Source organism: Onthophagus taurus, chromosome 2 (assembly GCF_036711975.1).
Source record: "Onthophagus taurus isolate NC chromosome 2, IU_Otau_3.0, whole genome shotgun sequence".
Taxonomy (NCBI): Eukaryota; Metazoa; Arthropoda; class Insecta; order Coleoptera; family Scarabaeidae; genus Onthophagus; species Onthophagus taurus.
This window is the reverse complement of record NC_091967.1, coordinates 743,176-766,199: the sequence shown is the minus strand read 5'-3', so window position 1 is coordinate 766,199 and position 23,024 is coordinate 743,176. Positions and strand designations below refer to the sequence as shown.

Below are 23,024 nucleotides of genomic sequence, written 5' to 3'. Positions count from 1 at the left end.
GTTTATTGAAATTAAGAAATAAAACTTATTTTAAATTGAAGCTTAAAGCTTTCTGTTTAAATCGATGTATAATAATCGATGGGTTGAATTAGAAAAATATTGAGAAAAAGAGTATTGAGTTAAAACTAACATTTTCGTATAACCTAAAAGTGTCAAAAAAGAAGCTAATTTAAAAATTCCTGGAAGCCGCATTTATTGAAATTAAGGAATGAAACTTATTTTAAATTAAAGCTCAAAGCTTTCTCTTTAAAATGATGTATAATAATTGTTGGGTTGGATTGGAAAAATATAGAGAAAAAAAATGTTGAAACAAAACTTACAATTTCTTATAACCTAAAAGTGTCAAAAAAGATGCTAATTTAAAAATTCCTGGAAGCTATTTTTATTGAAATTAAGGAATGAAACTTATTTTAAATTAAAGCTCAAAGCTTTCTCTTTAAAATGATGTATTATAATTGTTGGGTTGGATTGGAAAAATATAGGGAAAAAAAATGTTGAAACAAAACTTACATTTTCGAATAACCTAAAAGTGTCAAAAAAGATGCTAATTTAAAAATTCCTGGAAGCTATTTTTATTGAAATTAAGAAATGAAACTTATTTTAAATTAAAGCTCAAAGCTTTCTCTTTAAAATGATGTATTATAATTGTTGGATTGGATTGGAAAAATATAGGGAAAAAAAATGTTGAAACAAAACTTACATTTTGAAATAACCTAAAAGTGTCAAAAAAGATGCTAATTTAAAAATTCCTGGAAGCCGTATTTATTGAAATTAAGGAATGAAACTTATTTTAAATTAAAGCTCAAAGCTTTCTCTTTAAAATGATGTATAATAATTGTTGGGTTGGATTGGAAAAATATAGAGAAAAAAAATGTTGAAACAAAACTTACATTTTCGAATAACCTAAAAGTGTCAAAAAAGATGCTAATTTAAAAATTCCTGGAAGCTATTTTTATTGAAATTAAGGAATGAAACTTATTTTAAATTAAAGCTCAAAGCTTTCTCTTTAAAATGATGTATAATAATTGTTGTGTTGGATTGGAAAAATATTGACAAAAAACATGTTGAAACAAAACTTACAATTTCTTATAACCTAAAAGTGTCAAAAAAGATGCTAATTTAAAAATTCCTGGAAGCTATTTTTATTGAAATTAAGGAAAGAAACTTATTTTAAATTAAAGTTCAAAGCTTTCTCTTTAAAATGATGTATAATAATTGTTGGGTTGGATTGGAAAAATACAGAGAAAAAAAATGTTGAAACAAAACTAACATTTTCGAATAACCTAAAAGTGTCAAAAAAGATGCTAATTTAAAAATTCCTGGAAGCCGTATTTATTGAAATTAAGGAATGAAACTTATTTTAAATTAAAGCTCAAAGCTTTCTCTTTAAAATGATGTATTATAATTGTTGGGTTGGATTGGAAAAATATAGGGAAAAAAAATGTTGAAACAAAACTTACATTTTCGAATAACCTAAAAGTGTCAAAAAAGATGCTAATTTAAAAATTCCTGAAAGCCGTATTTATTGAAATTAAGGAATGAAACTTATTTTAAATTAAAGTTCAAAGCTTTCTCTTTAAAATGATGTATAATAATTGTTGTGTTGGATTGGAAAAATATTGACAAAAAACATGTTGAAACAAAACTTACAATTTCTTATAACTTAAAAGTGCCAAAAAAGATGCTAATTTAAAAATTCCTGGAAGCTATTTTTATTGAAATTAAGGAAAGAAACTTATTTTAAATTAAAGCTCAAAGCTTTCTCTTTAAAATGATGTATTATAATTGTTGGGTTGGATTGGAAAAATATAGGGAAAAAAAATGTTGAAACAAAACTTACATTTTCGAATAACCTAAAAGTGTCAAAAAAGATGCTAATTTAAAAATTCCTGAAAGCCGTATTTATTGAAATTAAGGAATGAAACTTATTTTAAATTAAAGTTCAAAGCTTTCTCTTTAAAATGATGTATAATAATTGTTGTGTTGGATTGGAAAAATATTGACAAAAAACATGTTGAAACAAAACTTACAATTTCTTATAACCTAAAAGTGTCAAAAAAGATGCTAATTTAAAAATTCCTGGAAGCTATTTTTATTGAAATTAAGGAAAGAAACTTATTTTAAATTAAAGTTCAAAGCTTTCTCTTTAAAATGATGTATTATAATTGTTGGGTTGGATTGGAAAAATATAGGGAAAAAAAATGTTGAAACAAAACTTACATTTTCGAATAACCTAAAAGTGTCAAAAAAGATGCTAATTTAAAAATTCCTGAAAGCCGTATTTATTGAAATTAAGGAATGAAACTTATTTTAAATTAAAGTTCAAAGCTTTCTCTTTAAAATGATGTATAATAATTGTTGTGTTGGATTGGAAAAATATTGACAAAAAACATGTTGAAACAAAACTTACAATTTCTTATAACCTAAAAGTGTCAAAAAAGATGCTAATTTAAAAATTCCTGGAAGCTATTTTTATTGAAATTAAGGAAAGAAACTTATTTTAAATTAAAGTTCAAAGCTTTCTCTTTAAAATGATGTATTATAATTGTTGGGTTGGATTGGAAAAATATAGGGAAAAAAAATGTTGAAACAAAACTTACATTTTCGAATAACCTAAAAGTGTCAAAAAAGATGCTAATTTAAAAATTCCTGAAAGCCGTATTTATTGAAATTAAGGAATGAAACTTATTTTAAATTAAAGTTCAAAGCTTTCTCTTTAAAATGATGTATAATAATTGTTGTGTTGGATTGGAAAAATATTGACAAAAAACATGTTGAAACAAAACTTACAATTTCTTATAACCTAAAAGTGTCAAAAAAGATGCTAATTTAAAAATTCCTGGAAGCTATTTTTATTGAAATTAAGGAATGAAACTTATTTTAAATTAAAGCTCAAAGCTTTCTCTTTAGAATGATGTATTATAATTGTTGGGTTGGATTGGAAAAATATAGGGAAAAAAAATGTTGAAACAAAACTTACATTTTGGAATAACCTAAAAGTGTCAAAAAAGATGCTAATTTAAAAATTCCTGGAAGCTATTTTTATTGAAATAAAGGAATGAAACTTATTTTAAATTAAAGTTCAAAGCTTTCTCTTTAAAATGATGTATAATAATTGTTGTGTTGGATTGGAAAAATATTGACAAAAAACATGTTGAAACAAAACTTACAATTTCTTATAACCTAAAAGTGTCAAAAAAGATGCTAATTTAAAAATTCCTGGAAGCCGTATTTATTGAAATTAAGGAATGAAACTTATTTTAAATTAAAGCTCAAAGCTTTTTCTTTAAAATGATGTATAATAATATAGTAGAAAGTACCGACTGCTCTAAATGTGCCGAATAGATAACTACAGTTTAAAATTAGTGTTTAAAACTACTGGTACTTTAAAGTACCGTCGGGACACAAAGGGTTAACCGAGATATATTGTTTGGAAGATTACATATAAAAATTCTTAGCGGTTGAACAGCCTTAAAAAGTAAATCGGATTTATCACAAAATCATTTATTTATTGAAATATATGAAAATCCCCAGCACACGTGCTAATCGCCGAAGCTTCAGCTATTAGTCCAGTGCATAACCGCGGTGCTGTTCATTATATAAACCGATTGATTCCGTGCTATGCCCTGAACCGCTTTGAAGCCTCGGGCGAGCTACATCATTGCACGAGAGGACCCACAGGGCAGTGCGAACGAGAATTATTCCGGCAATTTGCAATTTCAATGGGGGAGATACGGCGACCCTGGAGCTCTTTCAAAACGGAACGTACCACCCCCCCATACACGTATACAGATCAGTGGCGTCCCCGTACCCATTGCACCAAATCGGCATTCTCTACACGTGCTTTAACCCATGGTATTAAATCTATGAATGTCGAATGAAAATCGAACTTAATGCGTTTTCGCTTTGACTAAAACCGCACTGAACTTTACAATTTTTGTTTGTAATGGAATTTAAAGCAATTAACTTGTTAAAAAAAATTTTATTAGCTACTTATGAACTCATCACCTAACAGTAGTTGAACTAAATTGCCTAATGATGCATTGCCGTTTCCGGACTCACTTTGGATCAGCGCCAAAATGCGACGACACCGTGGTACGTGAGTAATTTGTAACGACAAATCAGCACGACTATCCAACATCCCACCTGCGACTGAGTCTCATTAGTGCCGACATATCAAAAACTTTCGGTTTTCCTGAAAAACTTGGACAAGTTTTTATTCTGTTTTCATTTGGATCAAAAAATCGTACATTTTCAATAGAGTCGAAATGAAAAAGCGTTCGAAACTGTCATTAAATTCACTATTTTAATTATGGATAACCATTTCGGGTCTGCGAATGGGAGTGCGGGTGCGTTCAAATTGAGTTATTTGGTTGGCGGCGTGTCGACTGGGGGTCCATTATTTACTTTTAATAGGAATTCGGGACCCTTTATTAGCCGAATAAATCCGTGGAGGTGGCGTCGGTGCGCGGCGGTCGCAAAATATCGACGTCCGGATTAGCGTCCGGTATGATTGATCGGCCCGATTTCGAAAGGTTCTGGCATCTCTGTGCAGACCCAAACATGCATAAACAACGGTCTGTGCCGCAATTGCTGTTCGGACGATATCGGTTTATGCGTTAACCGCAAACAAGAACAGATTTCCCAAAAAAACAAAGTACAAAGAAATCTGAACGAAAAAGAACGGTGAACAATAGATAAAATGAACCTAAAATTTTATTTATACGTGCAATATTCTTTTGGGTGTATTGTATTTGTGTAAAGGGAATTCATTAAATAGTTATCACTAAATGAAATTCTAATTCCATGAATGTAGGGTAAAATGATTGTTTTGGGAATGAAACGATCCGCTTTGTGAAAAACGATTCAAAACATTCCATTTGAATGTTTATAAAGGAAAAAAGGGGTTGTTTATTGACGTACCTGTTATTTAATTTTTGTGTTTTGAGATTTACTACCAAAATTAAATGAATTATTTCAAAATATATTATATAACTTGATATAGCTTTATCGCCTTTTTTGCATTAATTAGATCCATAAAGATGTTAACTATGTAATTACGTTAGTGATTTCAGAATAGTGCTAATCGTGGTCTTTCGATTGATTTGGTGGTTGCGAAATATCCCTTGAAACACGGTGTACAGGGTGGGCAAATTTGGGTGTTATTATAGGCTATCTCAGAAACTATAAGAGATACGAAAAAAGTAGGTGCCATGTCCCGGTGTCTTTTTTCGAGACTAACCCAATCCCGCAAACACCAAACCTCTATCTTCTTTTGTTTTTAAGTTATAGCCAAAAAGTCAAATTTTCGTGATTTCAAAAAATGCTCATATTTCGTTTATTTTTGAAATTAGAGAAATGAGGTTCATACGTTCTTAAGACACTTTTTTAAGTAGAATATACTGCCGTTGAAAAATTTTAAAAATATTTGATAATTTTTGAGATACAACACAAAGTTGTATTTTTTTAAATACAAACTATACTTGATTATGATGTTAATGAAAAGAGCATATTTTTAGCTTTCCAATGATGTATCGCATGTATGGTGTATTTGCGGAAAATAAGCGTTAATTTTCAATTCCAAAATAGTAAGCGCTAAAGTTCAAAATTTTGATTATAGTAGGCGGGTTCGGACAGTAATTACTACCTAATTGCTGTATGGTTTTGCACGAATATGACAGAAAGTTGGTCTTGTACCATTAAGCTAAGTGTCCACTTGCGAGAAATGCTCTCCAGAGAAGCTATCGAGAGTATATTTTCTGGTGGACACGCATCTGTGAGTAACTATCAGAGAGTCCCCACAAACTTTCGGAGAGTAAACACGTTGAGATTTGTACTCAAGCGGACACGCACAATTTATCTATCGTGAGAGTAACTGTCAAAAACCAAACAAGGTTCGAATTTTGCTGCGAGTAGCTGCGAGTTTTCTCAATATAACACGTTTAAAGATAACACATAAAAGAAAATAGTCCCAAAAAGAAATATTTGAATTAATTGAAGTGTATGAAGAAAATTCAATTCTTTGGAATATCACATCTAATGAACACAGAAATCGGGAAGCGAAGGATGCAATTTTAACAAGTATTGGACAGAAATTTAAACGGGATTTGTACCATTAGTAATAGTAACTTCTGACAACATAATTTGGTGTTCTGACAGTAAAATTAAGTCTTCTGCTAAAAGTATTTGATTTTTAGTAGTAGTGTGTAGTCTTCTGTAAGAAGGATGTGCTTCATTTGCAATATCTAGTTTTTCACTAGCAATACTTAGTACTTTGCCAGCAATATCTAATCTTTTTCAGCAATATCTAGTCTTCTACCAACAGTATTTCGTCTTCTGGTAGTAGTGTGCAGTCTTCTGTAAGAAGAATCTGCTTCATTTGCAACATCTAGTCTTTCATTAGTAGTACTTAGTCTTCTGCCAGCAATATCTAGTCTCTTACAACAATTGAGGCGTTTAAATTTATATTTTCTAATAATTTTCCAAAATACTGCCAAGCCACTATTAAGCTATCACGTGTACGACAATAAACTTATAGTTTGCATTTATAAGTGCCATTAAAGCAATCGAGTTCACTTTTTTGTGAATCCAGTATGCCAAATAACTAACAATTTGACAACGAATGTAGATATTTGTTGACACCCAGCTCTAATCTACGCCAAATCCATGATTTCACCCAACAGCTTCTTTTTATTTTTTTCAGTTTGTTTTTTTTTTTTTGAAATTTTGTACAACACTGTTGCACTTGCAATTTTGTTTACATCCATGTTTACAAACACCAAGCACTGAAAGAAAATAAATTTTACTTTCCACAGCACGGACACATTTCACTAGTGGACACGGTCCTGAGAGAACTGTCTGAGAGGAAGCTCTCGGAAGTTTTATAGATGCTCTCGGAAAGCTAAAACAGTCTCAAGTGGACACAGAGTTGAGAGTAGATATCGAGAGTTACTCTCAGAAGTTTCTCTCAAGTGGACACCTAGCTTTATGCAGGATAAAGTTGGTTTTGTACCAACGAATAAAAACTTTGAATAGTTGATTTAAATTTCGCAGTGTCTTATCCCTGACTTTGTTCACCAATAAAAATGATTTAGTAGATAAAGTTTGTTTATTAAAAACATATAAGAAACGTATTAATTAATGAATAATTAAATATGAACAACAACTTCAGGAAGTAAACAGTCACAGACTATGTGATCTTCTTCTACTAAACTTACTGGTTGTAAGGTTAGAACAGTTGGGTATCAATGAATGAAATCTTCGGTAGTATCTTACCAGTTTTCCCCAACCATGCGATTTAGAAGTTTTTTCATATTAGCAACCTTTTCTTTTGAAATTGGGTGAGATAGAGGAAGATTAGGGATCATAAACTGAGCAGTGGACTTTCCATTGAAACGATGTTTATATGGGATATGGAGCCTTATCTATCATTTTCAAAGAATCATTTTTTAATTTTATCGCTTTATGTATTTAAAAATAATGAGGAATTTTTAAGCCGGAAACTCGTTTCGAAAAATTCATGAATGAAATGATCAGTAAACTCACGTTACTATAGTAACTAAGTGGCATTTAACGTTTTCCTCGCCTACTATAATTAAAATTTTGAATATTAATCTTTAATATTTTAGAATTAAAAAATAACGCTTATTTTCCTCAAATACACCATGCGTGCAATACATCATTGGAAAGCTAAAAATATGCTCTTTTCAGTAACACCATAATCTACTATAGTTTGTATTTAAAAAAATACAACTTTGTGTTGTATCTCAAAAATCATCAAATATTTTTAAAATTTTTCAACGGCAGTATATTCTACTTAAAAAAGTGTCTTAAGAACGTATCAACCTCATTCCTCTAATTTTAAAAATAAACGAAATATGAGCAATTTTTTGAAATCACGAAAATTTGACTTTTTGGCTATAACTTAAAAACAAAAGAAGATAGAGGTTTGGTGTTTGCGGGATTGGGTTAGTCTCGAAAAAAGAAACCGGGACATGGCACCTACTTTTTTCGTATCTCTTATAGTTTCTGAGATAGCCTATAATAACACCCAAATTTGCCCACCCTGTACATGACTGTGGAAGCGAAATGGTGTTTTAATTATTGGGGAGCTTTACTCGTAGCATTCATCGGAGCATTTGTTGGAAAATGGCGTTCCTCAGGGTTCTACTTTAAGCGGGGCCTTTTTTCTGATTGCTATGAATGTTGTTGTATATATTTGAAAGTATCCACAGTACAAGATTAATAAGATTAGTAAACTGCTCATAAATAACAAACAAAAACCTAAACATGAAGAACTCATCAAATCAACTGTTCAGACTGCCCAAAAATATACATAGGGCAAACCGGTAGGAACATCTTAACCCGTTTCAAAGAACACTCCTCTAAAGAAAACTCAGCTGTCTTTAAACATAAAAAAGAAATGTCACATAACATTCCTGCAGAAAACATAAAACTGCTGAAGAACCTTAAAACACATTAACATTAATAACAAAAAGAACATACTAATGAACGATTTCGTTGATACCAATAACAATAGACATTTTTTGAATTTCCTGTAAAAATAAAAATAACTGCCTTTTCACACATTTTCCCGATGAATAATATCAATTTAAAAACCTGCACATGCTTAATTGCACTCCACTTTTCTTATTCTATCGTGTTTTAACCTTCGATGTGATATCTGTTTTCTTCGTAAGATTGTCACGTTGTGATTTTATTAAGAATTAAATGTTTTACAAACGGTTTTGAATGTTCGATTCCATCAGACAACCTAATTTTTGACGGTAAATTACCTTTATTATATATTTTATAATTTTAACTCCAAATCTTTATGTAATACTTATATGTCATTTCCTGTTGTTTTTTCTTAAATTTTAGTCGTGCCAAAGAAGAAGAATCATTAGATTCGAAACATATGTAGCACTTCCGGTCCCTCGGAAGTAGACCACAACTTCGTTATTTTAAATCGAATGCTATAGTTTTTATTGCACCTTTCAATTATATGCGAAAAAATAAGTAGACTGATAAAAGTTATTCGAGTTATTTTGATTTAAAATTTTTCTTGGCAATTATCAGCAAACGTTCATTCAAAAAAGCTCTAAATTGGTACGATTACTCTTCAAATGCTGCCAAATAGATTGTCGTTTGCTGTATCATAGTATCTTATACATAAAACACACTGAGTTGTGATAACAGAGTTTCTCTGATCTGGGTTCCGGGTCATTCTGGGGTTGTTGGCAATGAAGCAGCAGATGAGCTAGCACGAGAAGGTAGCGCTAAAGCGTTTGTGGGGCCGAAATCAGCAGTTGGTGTATCATTTGCGATAGCCAAACATAGGATTGGACAGTGGGCTGAAGAGCGACTTTGGTGTTTATTAACATCGCCACTGCCAAACTGCATGCCCGTAACAGCATACAAGTTCTAATGGGTGTCTTTACTGGGCAATGCCGATTAAAAGCACACCTCAACTTGTTGGATTTAATCGATGATGTTGAATGTCGACTATGTGCGGAGGTCGCGGTGCAAGGTTAGTTGGTCCATCTACCCGATATATAGTCTATGTATTGTAATGTAATGTAAAAGGTTTCAAGATTCGCAAACTGTATACATAGAAAACTAGAACTAACACTAGACTTAGAACTAGAAACTTTCGAGTTTAGCCAGGTCATGTAATAAGAATGATACAATACATCATCCTCAACGTCTGATGTTAATTACATTGCACAATATAATATGGTTTACCTAATAATTGCAATTATTAAATTTGTCATGTTTCGAAAGCATAGTAACGAAAACCACAGTAATGACCGCAAAAATGAATATCATACTGAATATAATCGCGTACTAATTTCCACGTGCGGTAAACCGCATATACAATTGTACCGAAAGAAATCACACAATGTAAACTAAATAAACGTCCGCGAATTGGACAAATATAACAGAGATGCGTTGCCAGAATTACCGTTATTGTTACTGTTATCGTTATTAATTGTCGTGCGCGTAAAGTTTTCCGTTTTATTGTGCGCTAATCGCGTTCGAAGCGCGTTAATCGCCAGTTTCCCGAAATCCGGGTCCCGGACTCCGTCTCGTATACATTAATTACCGACAACAATAATTATTAATTCGAATCGTTTATATAGGACGACCAATTTTATCGAGTTATGTTCCCAAATTCGGTGGGGGGAATATCGTACGGTCGGGCGAGGCAGAGCCTGGTTAAAATGCGCCAAAAATTAATGCAGCTATTGACTAAACCCGGATTAACTGATGGCCGTTTAAACTGTATTTGTGTGCGATGGTCCGCTGTCCCTCTGATTACATTCAACAAGATTTATGGTCGTGTATCGATTATCACGGGTTATTTCAAAACGAGCCGATGTTTTTAAAATGTTATGTACATTCAGTTATAAACGTTTCGAAAATAAATGAAATCAAGTATTACAATTACTTTAGTTAACTTGTTGATCTTCTACAACTTTAAAAGGATAAACAGCTTCATTTTGGCACTTTCATTTCAATTTAACCTTCAGCTTTAAAACAAATTTATTGCCCCATGGATGACCATGAATCAGTCACGTTTCAAATTCTACTATAATTATAAATTTAATAATTTTTCACTCACTTGTCAAGACAAATTATGAGTTTTCTAATTCAATTAATCAAATTTTAAGATTATTTGTGACACTGCAAATAAACATGTGCTACGAGTATTATTATTATTATTGATATTAGAAGCGCTTCGATAACAAAGATTTTTAGCGCTCATCGTACTTATAATTGATGGAACAAATCATTAGACTTAAAAAATTCAACCAAATTAACAGGATTCGCGTATGCATCATCCAGACATGAGATATTATGTAATTGTCTCTCGTTGGCATATAATTCACAGTCTAGGATATGCATTACCGTGAGATGAACTTCGCAGCCCAAACATACAGGTCTTGGTTCTCGTTTTAACAAATAATGTAATCTCGCTAGTTTCACCTATTCTGATCTATTGAAGATAATGGGCTGATTCTAAGGTTTTATTAAGGGTTTGATACAGCGTAGAAAACTTTCATTGTGTTGCTAGTCATTTTTAAGTTGCCTTATGACATCCTTATGACGACATACCCGTGTCCTGCTGCTTTATCTGCCCTTTTATTACCCTCAATGCCGATATGACCTGGTACCCATACAAATACGATCTGTTATCCAAAAAGCAAGATAACATGTAACAATTCTCTAACCATCCGTACCATCGCTTCGTTTAGAAAGATGGGTATGAACCTTCTATATGAACTAAATTTCAGAAACGTATAATCCATTTTTTTTCTATAATACCTGCCAAATTGATGTAAAGTTGGCAAAATTAACAGAGAGTTTTGTTTTATCATGTTTTGAAATAAATATGTCACACTGATGTTTGAGCTTTCGTTATTCAAAAAGAAAAGGTGCATAAAATATGTTGTGCGGTGTTTATTTGCCATTTATTTACCTAGAAAAGGTGTTTTGTTCTATTTAATTACTTTGTAGCACGTTTTTACAACAAATATGTACTTCGTTAAAATTGTATTTATTTAAAAATTGATTAGTATTTTAACCTCGACTATTTAGTTACTGAAAATGTTACTAAAAATCAGGAAAACAACATAAATTTTATAAGGGTCCTAGATAATACCAACACAAACCCTAAAAAATGTACATTGACAAGTATTATAGAAAAAAAACGAACTATAGATACATTGGAACAGAAATGAAACGAGTGTTGCTTACTTTTTGGTGGACACTGTATATTTTTGATCAGCTGCTTCACCTCGGAATCTCAATTTTCAATTTTTCATCAATTTTCATTTTTTCGATCAATTTTTTTGTTAATCGGACTCGGATTGCTCGATTTTGAGATAATATTGTGATAAAAATAACCATTTCATAGTTCATCGAGAAAAACATAACCATAAAATTTTGACAAAGAAATTTTTGTTGGTAGAAATCTTATTTAAAACCGTTTAGTTTGCTTCCAGAGGTATCAATTAAATTAGTTCAGCTCCTAAAGCACATTTTTCATCCATCCTTTGATGTTTTAACGTTATTTTGAAGAAGAAATCGTTGATTTAAAATTGAATTTTTCTAACTTTACTCATTGATGGAATTTGGCGTGTACTCCAATGTATATCTGAAAACAAGAAAAGACAACGATGAATACGAAGTTTTATTACGATTCATAAAGGAATAAAGGAGAAATTAACGGAAAAAGAATTTAATTTTGAAGGTTAGTTCCAAGAAAATCCGAGAGATGACGCTAATTTCGATGCAAACATTTTAAATTTTTGAAAAAGGCGCGAACCTAAGAACCAATCAGAAACGAGGAAGGAACAGGAGGGGGGCCGAGTATAAAAGGAAATCGCAATCAAACAGGAGAGAGTCGTCATCTGACCAGCAACGAATTCACGTCGATTGACAGTAAAAGAAAAAGATAACCTCAAAATTATAAAATAATTGAACTAACCTCAAACCTATACGAGAACTCCTGAAACATCTTCGAAGTTATCCAAATCTGAAGGACAAGCAGTCCACTCATCCGTCAGAATAAACCGAAAAAGAGACCTGAAATGACGAGGAATCCATTATCCTGTTATCACATTGAATCCAAACCCTTTTTCTTCGCAGTGAGTCGGTTGATAATTTATTTTTTTTATTTAACATAACCTATAAAAAGACCCCACTAAAACCTTTCATAAAGAAACAAAAAATACCATTAAAAAATGTGAAGAAACACTTTATAAAATAACAGGTAACAAAAGAACGTTGAACATAATGAATCCTCAAATCCCAAAATTATATTCACTCATAAAATTACACAAAGAAGATCACTCAATTCCAGCACATATAACTTATCAAAAATATTAGTTAATTTTTTGAGAAACTACATAAACTTTCAACCCAAACATACAATCATCAACCGAAATCAACTTATCTCCCTAATTACTAACCTACGATTACCCAATAAATACAAAATTTTATCATTTGACATTAAAAACTTATATACAAATATACCAGTTAAAGAAACCTTAGAAACAATTAAAGAAATTATTCAAGATACCTTTACAAAAGAAGACGACATCAAAAATATTTTAACCTTATTTAGACAGTGTACAAAACAAAATTTTTGCCAATTCAACAACCAGATCTATAAATACAATGATGGACTTCCAATGGGTTCACCTCTAAGCAGCATTCTCGCAGATGTCTTTCTTAATAAAATTGAAACAGAAAAGATTATCAATGAAAACAACCCCTACAATAAACACATTCTTTTATGGACCAGGTATGTGGATGATATTTTGGTTGTCATTGATGATGAAACAAAAATAAGTGATCTGCACAACTATATAAATACTCTGCACAATAAATTACAATTTACGGTTGAAATTGAAAATGAAAACAAGATAAACTTTATGGACCTCACGCTTTCCAGAAATAATAACACAATAGAATTCTCCATTTATCGCAAACCTACGCAAACCGACTGTATCATACCCTACGAATCTCATCATCACGAAAACCAGAAATATGCTTCTTTCAGAGCATATATTTGGCGAGCCTTAAATTCCCACCTTACCCAACAAGAATTTGAAAAAGAAATTAATATTATACAACAAATAGCCCAAAACAATAATTATCCACAATATAACATACACAAACTGATTGATAAAATACAACAAAAGACCACTTTACTCAATATAACTTCTATGAGGAACGATAACAATACAAATAATAATATTATTTATCGTGCCATCACCTACCCAGGAAAAATTTCCCATAAAATTCAAAAAATATATAGATCTGTTTATCCTTCAGATCTAGCAACACCACCAAGAATAAAATAGTTAATAACAAAGACAAAACAGACTTTTTACAAAAAAGTGGTATATACCAACTAGAATGTGACACTTGTGGAGCCATATACATAGGAGAGACTGGTAGAAGCCTTATCCAGAGAATCAAAGAACACAAAACTAGAGAAAGCTCAAATTTTGGAAGACATCTTATGTATAATAATCACAACTTTGATGAAAGGAAAAATAGCAAAATAATACATCAAATGAACAAGAGCCTTCACATGGAACTACTAGAACTCTACGAAATTAATAAGTTTAAACATAACAACGCAAACATTGAAATAGATTTTACCACAAAAAACACCACTATATTGCTGTTTAAAAAACCCATTCCCAAAATAATGCACTTTTCTCATCAAAAGAGAGAATCGAGTTTGGTGGCGACTCGATTACTGCATTGATGAGAACCCATGCCCCAAATCCCCTTAATCTTGAATTTACTTCGAATGTACCTCCCATGTTAATTTTGTTTCATTTTGAAGATTTATGCTTTTTATAGTTTTATATAAAGAAAAGATAGAATTATTTATTCCAGTTTTGTGATGTTTGGATTTGTTGTGGATATACAGATTTTTATCGTTTTAACTTTGAATATTGATTGCGAAAACAATAGTATAATTTAATTTGTTTTTATCTCAAATTTTATAAATTAAATACAGATTCCTATTTTTTCAATTGTTCATAACCTAGAAATAACTCATTTGCCCAACTTGTCACACATATAATAATTGGCGAGTTTATTTATTAATATTAGTTTTTGTGATAGATAATTGTAGTTTAGTGCATGAATAGATATAATGATAAGCAAACATTCATTTCCCAACGTTTATAGAAACTAGTTTCTCTTTTGTTAACCTATAAAAAAATATAATTATGAATAATTTTTATACTTACCTTTGTAGAGGTCTCTGAAGACGGTAATGTAACCGAAACTAGTAAGACAAATATATAAATAATCACCATAGTATATAATTTTAATTAATATTTACCTTAATTCTACAACGGTGATATGGATAAACAAATACATAGAATAACCTATAAAAGAAAAATTAACGAATTAAACTCAAAAGACAACTCACAAGAGTCTCCTTTATAATTCATTAGTTTTTCACAGTTTTTCTTGTGTAACGTTCACTTTCTTTAAACACTATTTTTTCAACGAGTTTGATTTCAATTTAAAACGTTAGCCATTTTTATTTCAAGGACGGATATAACGAGTTTTCTACCCTGTTCTCTCTCTCAAAAAGATAAAAAATAAACGTGTTCTCTCAGATCGATTTTTCAGTCGATAATTTTATTGTAGTTTTCTGTTTTTATTAAAGTTTTACCTCTCGTCGATAGAAATTTAATTTAAATTCAAAAGAAATTTATTTTTTTTGAACTGATCTTACCCAAAACCCTGAGTTTAATTAGAGTTAGAGAAATTAAAGAAAACCCTATTTTCTTTTGAAAAACCGAACATTGTAGTTTTACTTCAATTAATCAAAGTCACCACACACACAAGTGGGACACATACAGTAAAACATTACAATATGTTAGAATTGTGAGAGTGATTCGAGATTAGCCCAAGATTGTCGTCGATATTAAGTCTAGTATCTCATCGAAATGTAGCTTGTAACATTTATTTTAATGTTATAAACTTGTTAATTAATAGCTGATTAATTAATCGGTTAATTAACTTTTGCGATATAGTTTAAATGCATAGAGGCTTTATATCATAACGACATTTACATTGCATTTTCGATGGTGCGCGAACAAAGCTTCCGGAAGTAGATGATAATGATGATGAGCCGCTCATCTGCTCGTCGCTATTCCTAATTAAAATTAATACAGCCTGCCCGGTGGGGCGTGTGCACCCCCCAACCCGAAGAGCTGACGCGTCGAAACGTGGCAACGGTGATATTAATCTTAATACGAGACGAGTGGTTAAACTTGAAGCACACTGTTTTATAAATGAATTGCAACTTTTTGCTTTGCTTCAAAGTCTATGTATTTTAAACTATTTTTTCTCTTTTTCTGTTACAGGTACGGATGAAATACGGGTCACATTTAATTCAAAACGAAGATTGTAGTAGTAAGTACTGTTGAATTAAAAAAAGGAAATTTTATTTCATTCATAAACCTTAACAAATACCTGGTCGGTTAAGATCGTGACTTGGCCAGAGTTGGGTCAGAATTGGGCCACGACCGGTCCAAGCGGGTCACTAGTAACGAAACTGAATTCCTACCGTGACACTCTCGATTTTGAGGACATTGCCCTCTTCGGTTTTACTCGGTTGTAAACCAGGCTTTTACTGCTCCTTTACTCTTCTTGTTCTGCCTAGCAAACCGAGTAGGTGCTCTTTTAGTAGGAACTGGTTCCACTACATCCTCTTGTGGACTCTTTAACCCACCGAGGAGCAATAATGGTAAAGTAACGCTGTAAGAACGAACAGCCAGAGCTGATCTAAAGCAATATTAGTTTTTACGTTAAGGTGGTGTTTTTATTCTTTTTTCCGGAACTTAATTAAAACTGTGAATACGCTTTTCATTCTAGGTAGGAAACTACCCCTCAAAATGCGTGAGTAATCATTTTTCTCTATTTAAAGTTTATCATTAATACGGATGATTTTATATTCAAACATTAATTTCCCCGGAACTTAGGCATGACTTAGTTGCACCTAATCTAACTTCCTACTTAGCAAGATGCGATCATAACTCCATCGAACGTGTTTTGCTTTCAAAGTCGTTTATATTATTTTTGACTTTCTTTGTGTTAAGTAGAAATACGCGTTTTAGATTCGTGGCGATATTATTATGGGCCGTATATCATAGCGTAAGCGGAATATGTTGAGAAAAAAATCGACTCGTAAAGTTCTATTTTGACAAACATCGGGATCGGTGCCAACAGAACAACGGGTTACAAGCCGCGGGTGTTAAAGGCATCTAACACGGATGGAGTAAAAAGCCACGTTGTCGGGTTGGATTTATAAATAATCTCGGTGACAGCGGATCGGTTTTAACACGTCATCGCAATGTACAACGGATTGTAATGATTTAGAACGAAATTATCTCAATAATTATTATTCACGTCTTTAAATAGGGGTGTTATCGGTAAACAAAGGTTGTGTTTGGTTTATTACATTGACGTTAAAATTAGTAACACCTTAATTTAAGTACTTACAAGATTATTTCCGTAAACGCCGACCTTCGGGCGACAACATCCTTATCGATTGTTGACCAAAACGGAGATGGGAGCGGACATCACACGGGAATTACAGTTCGACCCCCTCATTCAGGTCAATATGAAGGGGGCATAATTATACACTTGATTAGTTGTAAATCAATTAATACGGTAACGATGGTAGTAATAGATTTAGTACACCCTCCAAAATTGCATACTAAGCGATGAATTACATCAGGATCCCATAATAACGGGATGTTTCGTAATCTTTATTGATTTTTTATGTCAAGGTTATGCTATTTTAACAATCAAAGTTAGAACGTTTTGCAAGACATGCATTAACGTGTCATTAAGATTCTAAGCTATGTAATTATCTTTAGTATTAAGCTTGAAGGAGGTTAACAATCTTGTTAAATTATTTTTTGATTAGGTCTATCATCATTTTAACTTGAAAACTATAATGTATCAATTTAAAGTACAACTTCTAAGTTTGTAAATTGCTTTTTAAGTTTTTCTAGTGTTGAAAATACGAAAAGGTATTGTGGTTATTCATTAATTGAGAACTAAATTAACCTAAATAAAACTGGAATATTTGTTATTGTTAATAACTGGTACACTCTATTTTTTAATTCGTTTACACAGTGTAATTTTTCAAAGCTGTTTTTTGGCGGTAGTTTTAAAACCAGAGAGGATTTTAAGTTAACTGTAGTTACGAATTTAATTACTTATTTGTTTAAACATCATAAAAACCAGGGCGTACCTACTTTGTTCCACATAAAATGCAACATGTCTAATAAAACTACACTAATATTAGTACTAAAACTAATACTAGAACTCGAACTGCACTCCGTTTAGCTGTACCTCTCTTAAGATGGCTGGTAGGTGGTAGGTAGCGCTAGTTAGCATAAAATATCACTATGTTGCATATTTTTATTGAACTAACACTAGACCTAGAACTAGAATCATTCGGGTTAAGCCGTCTTAAGAGACGTGCGGCTAAATCCGAATGTTTAGCCGTCTTGAGAGACATGCGGCTAAATCCGAATATTTCTAGGTCTAGATCTAGTGTTAGTTCTAGTTTTACACTAGAACTAAGACAAGACCTAGAACTAGAATCATTCGGGTTTAGCCGTCTTGAGAGACGTGCGGCTAAACCTGAATGTTTCTAGTTCTAGGTCTAGTGTTAGTTCTAGATTTACACTAGTACTATCACTAGAACTAACACTAGACCTAGAACTAGAATCATTTGGGTTTAGCCGTCTTGAGAGACGTGCGGCTAAATCCGAATGTTTTTAGTTCTAGGTCTCGTGTTAGTTCTAGTTTTACACTAGTACTATCACTAGAACTAACACTAGACCTAGAACTAGAATCATTCGGGTTTAGCCGTCTTGAGAGACGTAAGGCTAAATCCGAATGTTTCTAGTTCTAGGTCTAGTGTTAGTTCTAGTTTTACATTAGTACTATTACTAGAACTAACACTAGAACTAGAATCATTCGGGTTTAGCCGTCTTGAGAGACGTGCGGCTAAATCCGAATGTTTCTAGTTCTAGGTCTAGTGTTAGTTCTAGTTTCACACTAGTACTATCACTAGAACTAACACTAGACCTAGAACTAGAATCATTCGGGTTTAGCCGTCTTGAGAGACGTAAGGCTAAATCCGAATGTTTCTAGTTCTAGGTCTAGTGTTAGTTCTAGTTTTACATTAGTACTATTACTAGAACTAACACTAGAACTAGAATCATTCGGGTTTAGCCGTCTTGAGAGACGTGCGGCTAAATCCGAATGTTTCTAGTTCTAGGTCTAGTGTTAGTTCTAGTTTCACACTAGTACTATCACTAGAACTAACACTAGACCTAGAACTAGAATCATTCGGGTTTAGCCGTCTTGAGAGACGTAAGGCTAAATCCGAATGTTTCTAGTTCTAGGTCTAGTGTTAGTTCTAGTTTTACATTAGTACTATCACTAGAACTAACACAAGACCTAGAACTAGAATCATTCGGGTTTAGCCGTCTTGAGAGACGTGCGGCTAAATCCGAATGTTTCTAGTTCTAGGTCTAGTGTTAGTTCTACTTTTACACTAGTACTATCACTAGAACTAACACAAGACCTAGAACTAGAAACATTCGGGTTTAGTCGTCTTGAGAGACGTGCGGCTAAACCTGAATGTTTCTAGTTCTAGGTCTAGTGTTAGTTATAGTTTTACACTAGTACTATCACTAGAACTAACACTAGAACTAGAATCATTCGGGTTTAGCCGTCTTGAGAGACGTGCGGCTAAATCCGAATGTTTCTAGTTCTCGGTGTAGTGTTAGTTCTAGTTTTACACTAGCTTTATCACTAGAAGTAACACAAGACCGAGATCTAGAATCATTCGGGTTTAGCCATACTGAGAGACGTGCGGCTAAACCCGAATGTTTCTAGGCTTAAAATTGACCAATCATCTTTTCGGCGCTTCAATTTGAAAACACTCCTCCAAATTAAAAAATAGAGTATAGTCACCACATGTCATTACCAAAGCATTTACACTACTGCATTTGAATGAGTACGGTGGGAGAAAATGGGTTAATGATTCCAACATGTTATACAGGGTGTATCTAAATTGATGCGAAAGATTTTAACTTTTTGGTCAAAACCACGTTCCTCCAATTTTTAATAAATCCACTATGAAGGAATTTAGAAGAATGAAATATAGCACATCACTGTTGCTAATAAAATAACACTTTTTGACCATTTTTATAACCGGAAAATGTTATTACAAGAGCATCAGAACTTTTAATATGTTTACGTTTTTCTCTTTAAAAACTTGATTTAAATAGAGGGATTCAACACGCAACTTTTTTGTCACTTGTCATTTTCTCTTAAAATGGTTAGTTTGATCACCCAAAAATAAAATAATACACGAGCTCAGGTAAATTAATTCAGCGATTGGTTATTAGTAGTCAAAAAAATCAAGTTATGTCAAATTGATCTCAGCATTATTTTATTTCTTGTGATCAAACTAACAATTTGTTAATTGTAAAATGTCAAGAGATAAGAAAGTTGCAAATTTTTTCCCTTAACTTTAGAAGGCTATAACTTCGAGGAGAAGTGGTTAATATTCGCTGAAAAATCACCCCTTAAAATCTTTCGAATCAATTTAGATACACCCTGTATATCTGATGCTCCATTATAATATGTGGTTGGCAAACAACATTTATAATTTTTCTTTAAATCTACTTTCGAAGATATTTAAACGAATTTTCAATGATTTTTTCAGTATCAAGTTAGATTCAGGGTAAGTAATGTTTGGATAAAGAATCAAAATAACCATCGAGGTAGCTCAAGTTCGGTTACTGATAAGTTGAAAGTAAACGTTAGCGCCAGAATCGAGTATCCCTTTAACTAAATTAATTAAAACCTGGTGGTGGCCGTTCGCATGCAACAGGCGGCAGCCTGTTAGCGTCGGGACGGTGTCGGCAGCCTAGCAAAGGCAACGTGAAAAAGTCCTGGCAACGGCGCGGGCAAAAAGAGAGCAATTGGCAACGCGCCGAAAGAAGCTCGTACTAATAACGTTAATAATTGTGCGACTAATTAAGCGGAAAACAGCCGACCACGTCCGCGCTCGAAGTTCGCCAGATTTTATTAGTATTATTTTTCCGCCTGCTTTAATTAACGGACGCGATGGTTAGGCGAAAGAGTAGAAAGCATCGACCCCGCTGCTTCAACAACCTCCTGTTACTCGTTTTAATTTTTGGCTTCGTTAGGAAGTAGTATTATGCAAACAAACTACTTGAATGCAAAAAGTAAAATAAAAAGTATATACGCTATTAAGCAAAAAATTTTCAATCAAATTATATTCAAAAACCTCTTCCCGATATCTCAATACTATTCAACGAAGAAATAGATCCCAAACCAAATCATTGCGCTTTCGTCAAGCAAAGAATACACGTCTGCCACTCGAGCGGATTTAATATTCCGCGATCGTATTGTGTGGGAAATCGGTCGGGTAATCGTTGAGATGAGAAGGGATCTCCAAGTACCATTGGACTCGCCGGCAAAGTAAATTTACTCCCCAGACGGCAAAAGCATCACGATTTTCCACAGGTATTGTTAAACGGATAACGAATCGCGACGTCGTCGTGTTTTTCAAAATCGTTCTTACGATGCGTGGAATAAACCGACTTTTTTTGTTGGACCTGAAAACTTTAGATGGCTCTCCGTACAGGTTCCCGTGGGTTTCGGGGCGCAGCACCGTAGCGCTCTCGCTCTGTGCAGTGTTCCGTTCAACCGTGACGGAAACGGTTCAAATGTCGCGCTGGATGGGTCCCTTCCGGAATCGGCGGACCGTCAACGCGCCCCTAAAGGGGGCCTACACCCCTCATTCACCGACGGATTTCGAAGGGTACACCGGAAATAGTCCGCTTCGGCAACCGGCGACTTGTTGCTGCCAGTAAATGAGCTTCAACAATTTTCGATATCAACGAATCAATATGGACATTGATTGATATTGATTCAAAAGTAGACTTTTTTTTTGCTAATTTCAAAATATTTCTTAATGTCTAAATTCGATGCGTACGTCTGATATTTTTAAAGATAAAAACTGAAGGACATTTTTTTGATTGATGAAGTGATCCGGTTCGAAACCATCTATCACCGATTTGTGAATAAATGAGTGATGTTTCGTTAATATTGACAATGTACAAAAAAGGGGATATAATTACAAGTTATAAATTAAAAAAATCATTAATGAGACAGCGAAAAACGCCCTGACTTTAGTTATGGAGATAAAGAAATAATATTTAACTTAAAGCTTGATGACCAACCTAATTTTTTTCCCCTAAACTTTGGTTGGTACCCCTTCCTATACTTAATACATTGAGATGTGACGTCACCGTAGAGTAGTGTAAGAATGCCGGTTCTAGAGCGGAAGTTAATCCTGCCAATCCTGCGGTGACGTCACGCCTCAATGTATTAGGTATAGGGGGGGATACCAACCAAAGTTTGGGGGAAAAAATTAGGTTGGTATTAAAAGTAACTAGAGATCTAGGGATTTTTAGAAAATTAAATAGAAAAATTTAAATACAATTATTATCTTTATTTTAAAACACAATTTCTTTTCTTCAAATTTTTTTTTACCATCGACCCTAATATATTTAAACATATTAAAGACACTGAACCTCTGATGATCGAAGATGCATCTTTCATCGCTGTGGTTGTTGTAGGTCGATCTTGTTTTGTGGAAGTTCCTCCTCCTAGTAATCTCTAAGGTTTCAGCTGAAGGTGATGCAGTAACTGCTACGGTTGTTTCTCCTTCTTCTTCTTCCCCGCTATCGCACAATGTTGTCGTAATAAAAAGAAAGAAGAGGAAGACCGTTGTACTTGAAATTGTACTAAACATTTTCTTTTATATCGTGATTTACGAACTAGAGGAATCAGCAGCGGTTAAAAACGAACTGAATCGGGTCTTTCGACTGAAATTTTTCTATTTAATTTTCTAAAAATCCCTAGATCTCTAGTTACTTTTAATACCAACCTAATTTTTTTTCCCCCAAACTTTGGTTGGTATCCCCCCCTATACCTAATACATTGAGGCGTGACGTCACCGCAGGATTAACTTCCGCTCTAGAACCGGCATTCTTACACTACTCCGTAGGATTAACTTCCGGTGTCGAATCGGCATTCTTACACTACTAATGATGTATAAGGATTGACATGTTGATTATGAAAAAAAAAACTTAAACCGTCAACACCAGATCATTGTCCACGCAGAATTCTACCAGAATTCTGGCTATTTTGCTAAATTGCTATTTAAGGTGTCTTTTTCAAACATTCTTATTGTCAGTTTTTTTAATTATCCTTATTTGTAAGGAAACATGTTTTTAAGTTTTAATAATGCGTTTTCATAACCTCTTGCATATCAAAAAAAAATCAAATGGAGCTCGTTCGCTTTTATATTAATTCTTGACCAAAAAAGAAAAATTGGGAATGCGTCGGAA

The 23,024-nt window shown here is 33.0% G+C and overlaps 1 protein-coding gene across 5 annotated transcripts in view; it reads left to right on the top strand.

Moving 5' to 3' along the window:
• Window positions 1–23,024, top strand: part of LOC111421673 (polypyrimidine tract-binding protein 1 heph) — a 304,079-nt gene that overhangs the window by 110,026 nt on the left and 171,029 nt on the right. The window contains exon 3 of one of the 5 annotated variants that reach the window (XM_071201571.1): window positions 15,912–15,960. The exons of 3 other annotated variants lie outside the window; for them this stretch is intronic. The gene's annotated coding sequence lies outside the window, so the exon portion shown is untranslated. Of the gene's footprint in view, window positions 1–15,911; window positions 15,961–16,292; window positions 16,447–23,024 lie in introns of those variants that run through there. One more of the 5 variants, XM_071201570.1, reaches the window with a different exon arrangement.